Below are 10,244 nucleotides of genomic sequence, written 5' to 3' on the forward strand. Positions count from 1 at the left end.
ATTCTACAGCATATGACAATGGATGAGTTTACAAACCAGCAAATACTGCCCAAAACACATTTCAACCATTCTGCCCAGTTCATTGGGTTTCCTGGTAGAGGAATAAACGTTCTTATATGGAAAAATAGGAAGAAACTATTCAATTTATTGTCAAGGCTGGTGAAGGTGACATATTAATTTTTTAAAATGCTGGCATTTAGCAGACACTCTAATCCAGAGCAAACTACATAGTTTACAATTTTTACCTGTTATCCACTTATAGTTGGATATTTACTAAAGCAATTCTAAGTACCTTGTCAAAGGGTACAGCACTAGTGCCCCAGTGGGGAATCAAACCAGCAAACTTTCAGTTACTAGTCCTGCTCCTTACCGCTATGCTACCCTGCCACCCACTGCCATATTCCCTCTACTATTGTGTCACCATGTCCTTCATAGTCACCATCTTGGAAGAGTCTTAATTGACAGGTCAATCCATGTTAGGAAGTTTACCAAGCTCCACGTCTGCCATAAGCAAAACTCGTCATACTTTTAACTGTCAGAACACAGATTTGTCAATTCAGTCTGTCCCAGCTTCATGTCAAAATGTTATTTCTCAATGATATCATAATAGATAAAAATTCAAATACACAAATGCGAATACGCAATGTAAATGCTGAGAACGTCACCGATTGGCTAAAATCAATGACAGTAGTCCGTTGAGTGATATCACACTAAGCAAGACTGAAGACTCATACAGCACGCTTGGCTTAATACTGGCTTAATAACTCTCGCCAGGAGTTTCCAATTAACCATGAATCAGAGAGGTCCCTGCATAAGCCCTCTCTACCCCTGTGGCTGTCTGCTCCAGGAGACACAATAAGATCTGAAGGGGAGATTGGGTGAGGTGTTTGGAATGACTAAGAAGCCTCACCTATCCCACACCCCTCCAAAACACCCCCATGGGTACAGTGCAGGAGTGTGATCAAGGGCTGGTGATTAGACTTATGTCTCTGCTCCGGATAGGAACAACAGAGTCATGATAACTTTTAGACACATATTTCATAAGTAGAACATGAGTCAATATGTTATTCATTTGATCAATGTTTCAATTTACTTGCACACCACATACAAGACTATACTGTATATTCACTGCTTTATGCGGCTTCTAAAAAGTCTGCAGTACATTGATACATTTATGAACAGCTTCCATTTATTAATGTAAAGAATTTTGTAATGTATGCGTCTTCTTTCATATGTTTTACTGTCAATCCTAAGTGAAACTGAATGTTGAATAGAGAGGTCAGTACAAGCCCTAGAATGTCTGTCTACTCATCTGTGTATATTTCACACTTTATGCCTGTGTGTATAAACTATGCCTTTATCTCAAATATGTGCACAAACAAAGAAATAAAAATGATAAAAATGATCTAACCTCACCAAGAAATGTTCTACTCCATGTCCAAAAATAGCAATAAGCTGAATGTTTACTCAAGTTCACGTCTGCTCAAGGCCACAGAAAATTTCACGTGTAGCCAAAATTTCCACAAAGCTCTTCCCTCAGTGTTCAAATTTAACTCCGCTCCTCGAACTGATGTAACAGCAGGTTTCATGTTTCAGAGAGCAGTGTACAATATGATAACAGCCCCTTTATTCTGGTGAGGAGTGAATGTAGCGTGGAACACTATCCTTGGGAAAGGGAACATCAGGGTTAGCGAATGGCCCAGAGCTTCCTGCAGGACAGGAAGAGCTAAGTGCTGGGCCTAATTAAAGCTGCGCTGGTATTCGCCGCTGAAGCTTCGCTGGGGGGGGGCTGATGGGTAGGAACAATGGAGGGTGTTTCCTGTTGAAATCAAAGCTTCTATTCTCTCCACTAATTTATTTAATCGTGTTTGTGTACGTGTGTGTGAGAGAGAGAGAATGTGTTTGTGTGTGTATGTGTGTGAGAGAGAGGGAGAATCTGTGTGTGTGTGTGTGTGTTTGTGTGTGTTTCCCTGCTGCATGGAAGCACCGGATTAGCGCTCCCAGTGACAGGGACGTCACTCAGATACGCGCCTGCTTCCTGAGCCCCGATCGTGGCGAGCAGAGGTCCTGACCGCGTGCCGGCCCTGCCACCCCGCCGTGCGTCAATCTACAGGTGTTCCCGATGTTCTGAGTGACATCACCTCCCGGCATCAGCCTCGGCTCCGGCCAAAGAAAGCAAAGCAGACGGAACGGTCAGGAATGCGCGTGGTGCACTTTGGCCTGAGCAGCACTGCGTCCATTAATAGGAGCTGGCGCACAGAATCTGCTTGTTTTTCACTGGCCCGAGTTTAAGGGCTCGGAGACCCACGCAACAAAAGAGCTTGATGTGACATGATCTATTGTCAGGAAAGTTGAGAAGCCCTCATCACAAGATGTAATTATGATAATGCGAAACAGCATTGTGCCAAATCTCACAGATGCATCCTGAGCCGATACATGCACTGAGCAACCCCACATTTCAGCAGGCAAACACGTAATAAATGGCAAATGGATGTCAGAACAAAGTGCAATTCAACCAACACTGATGGTAAATCTTAACATCAGCAATGCCGACAGAAGAGAAAATGCCAGTGTTTCATCAGAAAGCTAGTCCTGATTATGGTTCTTGGATAAGATAACAATCACAAAATCTAATCACTTGAGTGGGTTGAATGAGTGACACAGGTGACATTCCCCAGTGTGGGTTTTTTTTGGCCCCCTGCTCTCTGGTTGGACAGTTGTAACCAGACCATTTTGTATAATTGGGCATGTAACATCAGAAAAACTGCTTCTGGCTATTGTCAGCCACAATGAACAATGCTGAATTGTGGCAGTTCCCGTTGAACAAAACAGACCTGGCATTTGTGGCAACCTCTCCGCTCTGATTTTCCTCCAAATCGCTCTCAACCCACACTGTCTCAAAAGTACAAAGTTGGCATGACACTGTCTCTGATTCATTTTCATAAAAATCTGTTTTGGTGAGAAATGTATGAGCATACAATACTACAGATTACCTGCTCTGTAATGGGTGTCAAGAGAATGCTGCTTTGTGTTTATAGTGAGTGAGACTGCCATCATTTTACAGTTCTGTAGCATCCTGAACACATATGATGGCACCATTGTCAACTGGAGGCATCATTTCCACACTATCACTGAAATCATGCATTTTAGACTAAATCAGATTCTGAAATTGTACTTTTGGAACACCGATAACACAAACCAGCTGGGAGATATCGTCTTCCTTTCACACACCTAACGCAGAAAATTCCTCCTTTATGTCCCATTGTGATGGGTTTTTTTCGGGGGGGAATGTTTTGTTTCCTTCCATTCTCTGGCCTTTTGTTTCCTGGGATTTGCGTTAGTATCCTGTCTGGTCATACACAGCAAACATGGCTTCCGTCATTTTGAGAGCACGCTCCATGGGGGGCAGAGCACTGAGGTCCTTTTGGGTGTGTGTGTGTATCTGTGTGCGCACACATGTTTTCACATGTGAAAAGGACTGGGGAGGGGATTATGCAGAGAGACCATAATTACAATGGAGGCTAAAGTAAAGCGAAACTGGGAGGAGGCGGACAATGTAGGCAGCGCTAAGATGCTAAGTGCAGCGCTAAGACTCTAAGTGCCGCGCGGCTAAGTTGTCTTTACCTCCCGCTCCTTCCCCAAGGGAAGAATTAATGCAGCCGTTTAATGGACACCTACAGAGAATGTTCCATGATTATGGGACTTTGATTGTCTTAGATTTCTCCTTCACTCACGCTCAGTGGAAAAGAAAACATCATCTTTGCTTTAGTGCGTTACGCTTGCTGTGCCCCACCCCAGAATGTTAGCTCTCTGCTGCACCCTCAAAGTTTGCAGCTGCAACATTCTTGCAAAAAATGCTCAATAGAACAGCAAACTGTATACTACGCAGTGCGCAGTCTGCCTGGTAAGTAAACCACACTAATTACCTGTCAAACTGTCAAACACATTGCAGAAGAAAGCCTTGTAGCTCACAACCTGAATGTTCTACAAGCATGTGTTCACTGCTGTCTCAGGAAACTGGTGCATTTAATCACTTTTAGAACAGAGCCCGCAAGAATACATACAGTATAAACCATATTCTATCTGCTGGCATAGATATTTTCCCTTTCGTTATTTAGAAAGTCAATCAAAATCACTGCACTGACAGAAAATCTAAAGAAGTGCCTTAAATAGGCCCCAGAGTTAAGAGGATAAAACCCAGGGAAAGTATTTATTTGGACATACAGTACCAGGTATGTTTAAATGTATGACTTTGTTAGGTCTGTTGTGGTGGTGTATGCTTGGCAAGGCCACCTGAACCTTTTCTTAGGTTTCATTTTCAATTTTTCCTTTCATTTCAGAGACATTAACCATACTTTTTTTACTCTAAAGAAACACTCAGACTAATACCAAGCTCCAATTAAACATGCAGGGTACATTATAAGTACTAATCATTTTCACACCTCTGGGTGCTCTTTAAAACTGGCCTTGCCTCATAAAGGTTTAAAAGCACAGCTTGTGAGCAGTTTCTCTCCTTGCTTCCATTCACCATTCCATTCACTAAACGTCTGTTTTCTTTTAACTTAAAGCTTTAAAGTGTGTTTTGAATACAACACATTAGCAGACTGTATGTTTTCTAAAGCATGCTGTATGCTTAAATAATAGGTACCTTGACCATTCAAAATATTATTTCCTTATAGCACCTTTATCCAAGTTCACTTAAGTGTCTTAAAATGTATACTTTCTCCATTCTGTAGCCAGCTGGTATTTACTGAGGATTAGTCTGTCACTAACCTCGCTCAAAGGCACAATAGCACAGACCGGCATACGATTCAAGCTAGCATCCTCTGGTTAGGAGACATGCTTTCTGTCCTAACCACTGCACGACTAAGCTACCACAACCCTGGGTTAGAGCTCTCAGTAATAACTACAAAACACACTGGAAAAGAAATCATGTGACTATCTAGACTAACTCACTCTAAGTATGTGACTGTCTCTTCATGTCAACAGTGGGATATTGACTCTTTCAGTGTGTGAAGCATTAAATGAGATGTCTCCTTCCTTAGAGGAGGGATCCGCTGCTCTGTTAAACATATTTGTCTTTCGTCATCATTCCTGGTGGTTAATGGGAGCGCTTTGAGCTACCGCTCAGCAGGCTATAACGTGCAGGTGAGTGACAAAGTCCCTCATCTGAGATGTCAGGCGGTGCGATTTATTGGCGATCACACCCATAATGAGGTGTAAGGCATGACCCCGTTCCAGCACAGACACGTCACTTCCCACATATCCTGTTACTCTCTATCCATGACCTCTGTGCCTTTCATATCAGATGGAGCCCACCCTCTCCAAAACATACACACACACACGTGTGCCCGCACACACACATATGCACATACATACGCGCACACACGCAAGCACACACATATACACAGACACACATGCAGATAGACGCACACACACACACACGCACACTCACACAAACATATACACACAGACACAGACACAGACACACACACACACACACACACACACACACATGCACACTCACACATACATATACACACAGACACATAGACACAGACATGCAAACACACACACACACAGGCAAAGATGGCCCTACTTCAGTTTGTCTTACCATGTCATAAATTATTCATGGTTTAGACTAGATAGTCATTGTTCCAAAATGTTCCAAATGTTCACACCACAACACTTTCCTGACGAGGGTGCCTTGGCATTTGGGATGGTGGGGTGGCAAATGGGAGGGGTCTTGCCAATGTGGAAGTTAAGCAAACACTAGTTCATTTTGCTGTGCCAACTGTCTGCTTTCACTTCATTCCAGAGAAAGGAGAGGCAAAAAAGGAATTCTCAAAATAACCAGATTAACTTTCAGTGTAAAAGGAGTTTTTACTCAGCTAAGTTGGGCAAAGTAAACATTTACTCACCTCAAAAATGACTCATAATAATATCTCTTTAAAAATATTTTTATGTTATTGCATTGTTAAAAATATTATAACCCTGAATAATTGTAATAATGAAGAGTACTTAATAAAGTCCAATTCACGGCCAGTGAATAAGTAATATTTAAAAAATAAGAGCAGGAGGAGAAAATGACACAAACCACAGGTTCAAAGGCTGCAATTTCAATCAGTCTGAGGAAGTGAGTCTCAAGATGTTATCCTTGGCATCCCTTGCCAGCTTGATCAAGTGGTTTTTAACTTTCCATCACTAAGGGGGTGCACTAATGACTGCCAAAAGGTAGGTACAGTCCGCTACCATGGCAACGCATGAAGTCAACGCAGGGTTTGTGTGTGTGTGGGGGGGGAGTTTGGGGGAGGGGGGGGGGTCGTAGAGGGGTTGGGGGCGTTCAGGAAATTATTATCACATCAGATTAATGACATCCAGGGTCTTCAAAGACTCACACTCGAGGGGGAAGAGCGTCGAGATTAGCGACAAAACAAACACGCGCTCCTCGAGCGGGAAAATGAAGTTCTGAGCATGATCAAAGGCGAAGGCCCGGCGCCGAGACGGAGAGCCGCAATCTCTCTCCGAGCGGAGCCTCTCCTTTCAAGATCAAGAGGCGTTTTGGTAAAAAAAAAAAACACGCGGGCCTACTTCACACAGCGGCCCTGCGCTTCCCAGTCGCCTCCCCGCTCCTCTTGCGGTGTGGGTTTACTGGGAGACGAAGAAGTGTTTTGATACACTTCTCCTAGAGACTGCTTGAGCTCTTTTGTTTTACTCGGGATTTCTGAGGGGTGAGCTCAGTTCACGCAAGAAAGCAGCTCACAAATAAACCAAAAGGTGCGAAGACCTCACTACAAACTCCTCCCCCAGGAGTGACAGAACTTCATATAGCTCTACAGGAAGCACACTGAAGGCAAAATCCATACAAGTGGAGGATTTGGATTTGGATTTGGATTTGAAAACTACAGGCATGTGAAGAATTGTGACTCTCGTGTTTTATGGAATAAACTGTAATAATTACGAACGGCACGACTTTACACTGTGCAATCATAATAAAATTCAAGTCTAACTTTAAAAAAGCAGGTTGAATATCAAATATTCACAGGGTTAGGATTAGGGTTTTTTCTTTTGTAAGCATTTTTTTGGTCCTCTTTTCTCAGCGGTATGAATAAATATGGAGGGCACCACGTAAAGTTTGTTGTGGACAAGGAGACAAAAACATAGACCCACAGTACGACTGTTAGTGGACTTGACACCTGTGTTTGCCATAGCAAGCCGCTTATCACACACATAAAAGGGGAGGCAGTTTCAGTCAAAACACATGAAAGGGGATGCTATTTCAGGCACATGCATAAAAGGGGGGATGCTATTTCAGTGAGGTGCTCGGGGAGATCCCGCTCCCTCCCTGGTGCGGCGGCCCCAGTCATTTCTGCTCTAATGAAAGGTTTGTCGTGGCTGAGGCCCGAGAACACCGCTGAGCTCCCGCGGCGAAGCAAACAGCTTCAGAAAGAAGGCGTCCATCTTTAATGTCGGGGGGGAGCAGGTGGAAGCCGCTGTGTGAAGTTTGGACTGTGAGAGTTGGACACCCTTTGCTGTTTGCGTGAGTGTGTGTGTGTGTGTGTGTGTGTGTGTAAGGGAGATGAAGGGTGATATGACAGTATCCACCGTAGAGTGATGCCTCTTTGTTAAAAACTGCTGTACAATTTACACTGAGTTTTCATCACCCAAACAAAGACTAATATTACACATACAACAACAACCAGAAAAAAAAAACATCCCAATACCTGAGACTACAGGACTACAGTTACGACTACAGAAATAAGTTGTATGCAGTAATACATATTCAGAGAGAACCTCAAGGGAAATTGTGTAATTGTGGTCAAATCATATTTTATAGGTACTTTTCCCCAATACTCATGAGTGTAGTCTACATTTCACATTAAAACATAAGATAAACAAATAATTAATTTGTGAATGACAAGATGATTTCAATGTGTGGACATGCTTCATGTAAAATCATAACTATTTCATCATAAAAAGAAAACATGACTGATCATCTTGGATTAAGATGGGTATTCATCACACTGTAGAACATTCTAGTTGCACTGGAATTACCTTTAATGAGCTGCTCTCAAGTCACTTCTTTCTACTTAACATTAGATGTTCTTTTATCTTTAATTTGATATCACACAATTTATGGCATTTGGATCTGCAAGAATGGCACTCAGCTACTGTTTTGATTTAGTCAATTAAAGTCATAAAACTTGCCCAGACGTATGCGCAAGTGCACATGATTTGAAGAAATGGATTGCTATTGCTTTACTTGAGCAAACAATAAAATTATAGATGCCAACTGCAGAAAATGATTTGGCACATTGCCAAGTTTGCATGCACACACACACGTTCACACGCACAAGCACACACTCAAGCAAAGACACACATACATTTGGCACACGTTGTCCCATATTTGGTGGCAAATATTCACATTCTCCTGATATTATGACATTTTTCATTCCTCCTGCAGCATTTCTGACTTGATCGTCACAGTCATGAATCATGCACTGCAATAAAATGAAACATCAAACGAAATATGAAAAATGAATATGAACCCATTACATTAAAGCCTTTCATCAACTTTCCTTTCTGAGTGTTCTCTCTCATGTCAGATGGCATTTTTGGCTGAAATCCATAATGACTGTTCAGATGCACTTTTATCAATGAAACCAGCTGTGGAAAGAAATTACATATATGGAAGACACTGGAACAGGACCTACAGATCCACTGAAAAATCTTTCCTATTCGGAGTCAAGTGTGTGCAGAAACATACAAACAAAAAAATAAAACTGTGGCCGACAAGTACCAAAAAGTGTCAGGCAACAAAGAGCTGCAATGCGGATGCAATTTATTTCCCACGGTACACTGCAGCGAGGAGCCATGGTTTTTGGAATTTGGTTTGTCATGAGAGGGATGCAGGTTTGATTCCCTGTTAGCACCCTGCTGATTGACTTGCATAGGGCACTTTATCTGACCTGCTTTACTACACACCCAGATGCATGAAAGGGTAATTAATCTTTTGAAGGGCACCCTGGATGTTTCTGTCTGAAACATTGTGAAGGAGAGCCTTCACCACCTCTCCCTGAGTGCTAATTGTCAATTGCGTAGTAATGATTGGTTAATTATGTGCACATGTTGGCAGTTTGTTAGGGGAGCCAGCCTAGTGGATAACGAGCCACACCTTGCTGATTGAGGCCTGATTAAATACAGGTGTGGCTGCAGGTTTTAAAATAAATTATTGGTTTCTTAACTTTTGTTCTTTTGACTCATTTATTGGAGACGTATCAGCCAGCTTCTCTACAAACATATTTTGTTATGAAGGGGCTGGATTATGGGGACACAGCTAAAGTCACATACATGCAATTTCCATGCCATACGTCCACATTGATGCTAATATATTCTACTCTCAAGCACTGATCCTCAATCAGTTAAACTGTCTACCATTTATGGATTGTGTTAGGTTTAGATTTAAGATGATCCTTAATTCTGTTTGGGGCTGGAAGGGGCTTGAATGTACTGTAAGTAATAGTTTTATCTGAATGACAAAGGCCTAGTACAGCTGGCCTGACATGGGTTTTGTCATTCCTTCCTTAGAAACGCATTCAGTGCAAACTGTTACATAACTGTCACCACTGAACTTCTTCCTTGCAGCAGAAAACATTAAATATTTCCATGTTATGCAATGTGTAGATGGTTTGACAGACATTACAATTAAAAATGAGCAAATATGCAGTTCAAACAAAAGAAATATTAAAGGCCTACATAATTAATTATTTGGTTTTGTCTTTCAAAAAACCCTAATGTGACCTTTCATCTCCTGTAAATCTATCTGATAGGTTAAACCAAAGAAAAATATTCCCTTTAGGACTCAAGTGGATAAATAGCTGCTTTTATCCATCTGTCAACAAAAGAGGTGTTCAATTAAATGTGTTTTTTATGAACCATAATTATATCTTTTTCAACTCTCGTTTCATCTCATGTTTAATCACACTATAATTAACCCCTTACATTCTGGTGATTGACAGCCAGTAACTAGGCAATAAGAGCTCATTAAAGGTGAATGCCTGCCATGACACAAATAAGACATTTGAACCCATTAGTTTGATGTGGGACTTGGGTGTTTGGCTGAAGCAGTCGTGACCCTTTTAAAACTGGTTAATTCTAAGTGACTTCCTATTACTACTACAACTAATTGTCCAGCATGAGACGTGTGTATAGACTGCTAATGAGCTAATCAGCCCCAGGATGAG

The sequence above is a fragment of the Megalops cyprinoides genome, chromosome 25 (genome assembly GCF_013368585.1).
Source record: "Megalops cyprinoides isolate fMegCyp1 chromosome 25, fMegCyp1.pri, whole genome shotgun sequence".
NCBI classification, from domain to species: domain Eukaryota; kingdom Metazoa; phylum Chordata; class Actinopteri; order Elopiformes; family Megalopidae; genus Megalops; species Megalops cyprinoides.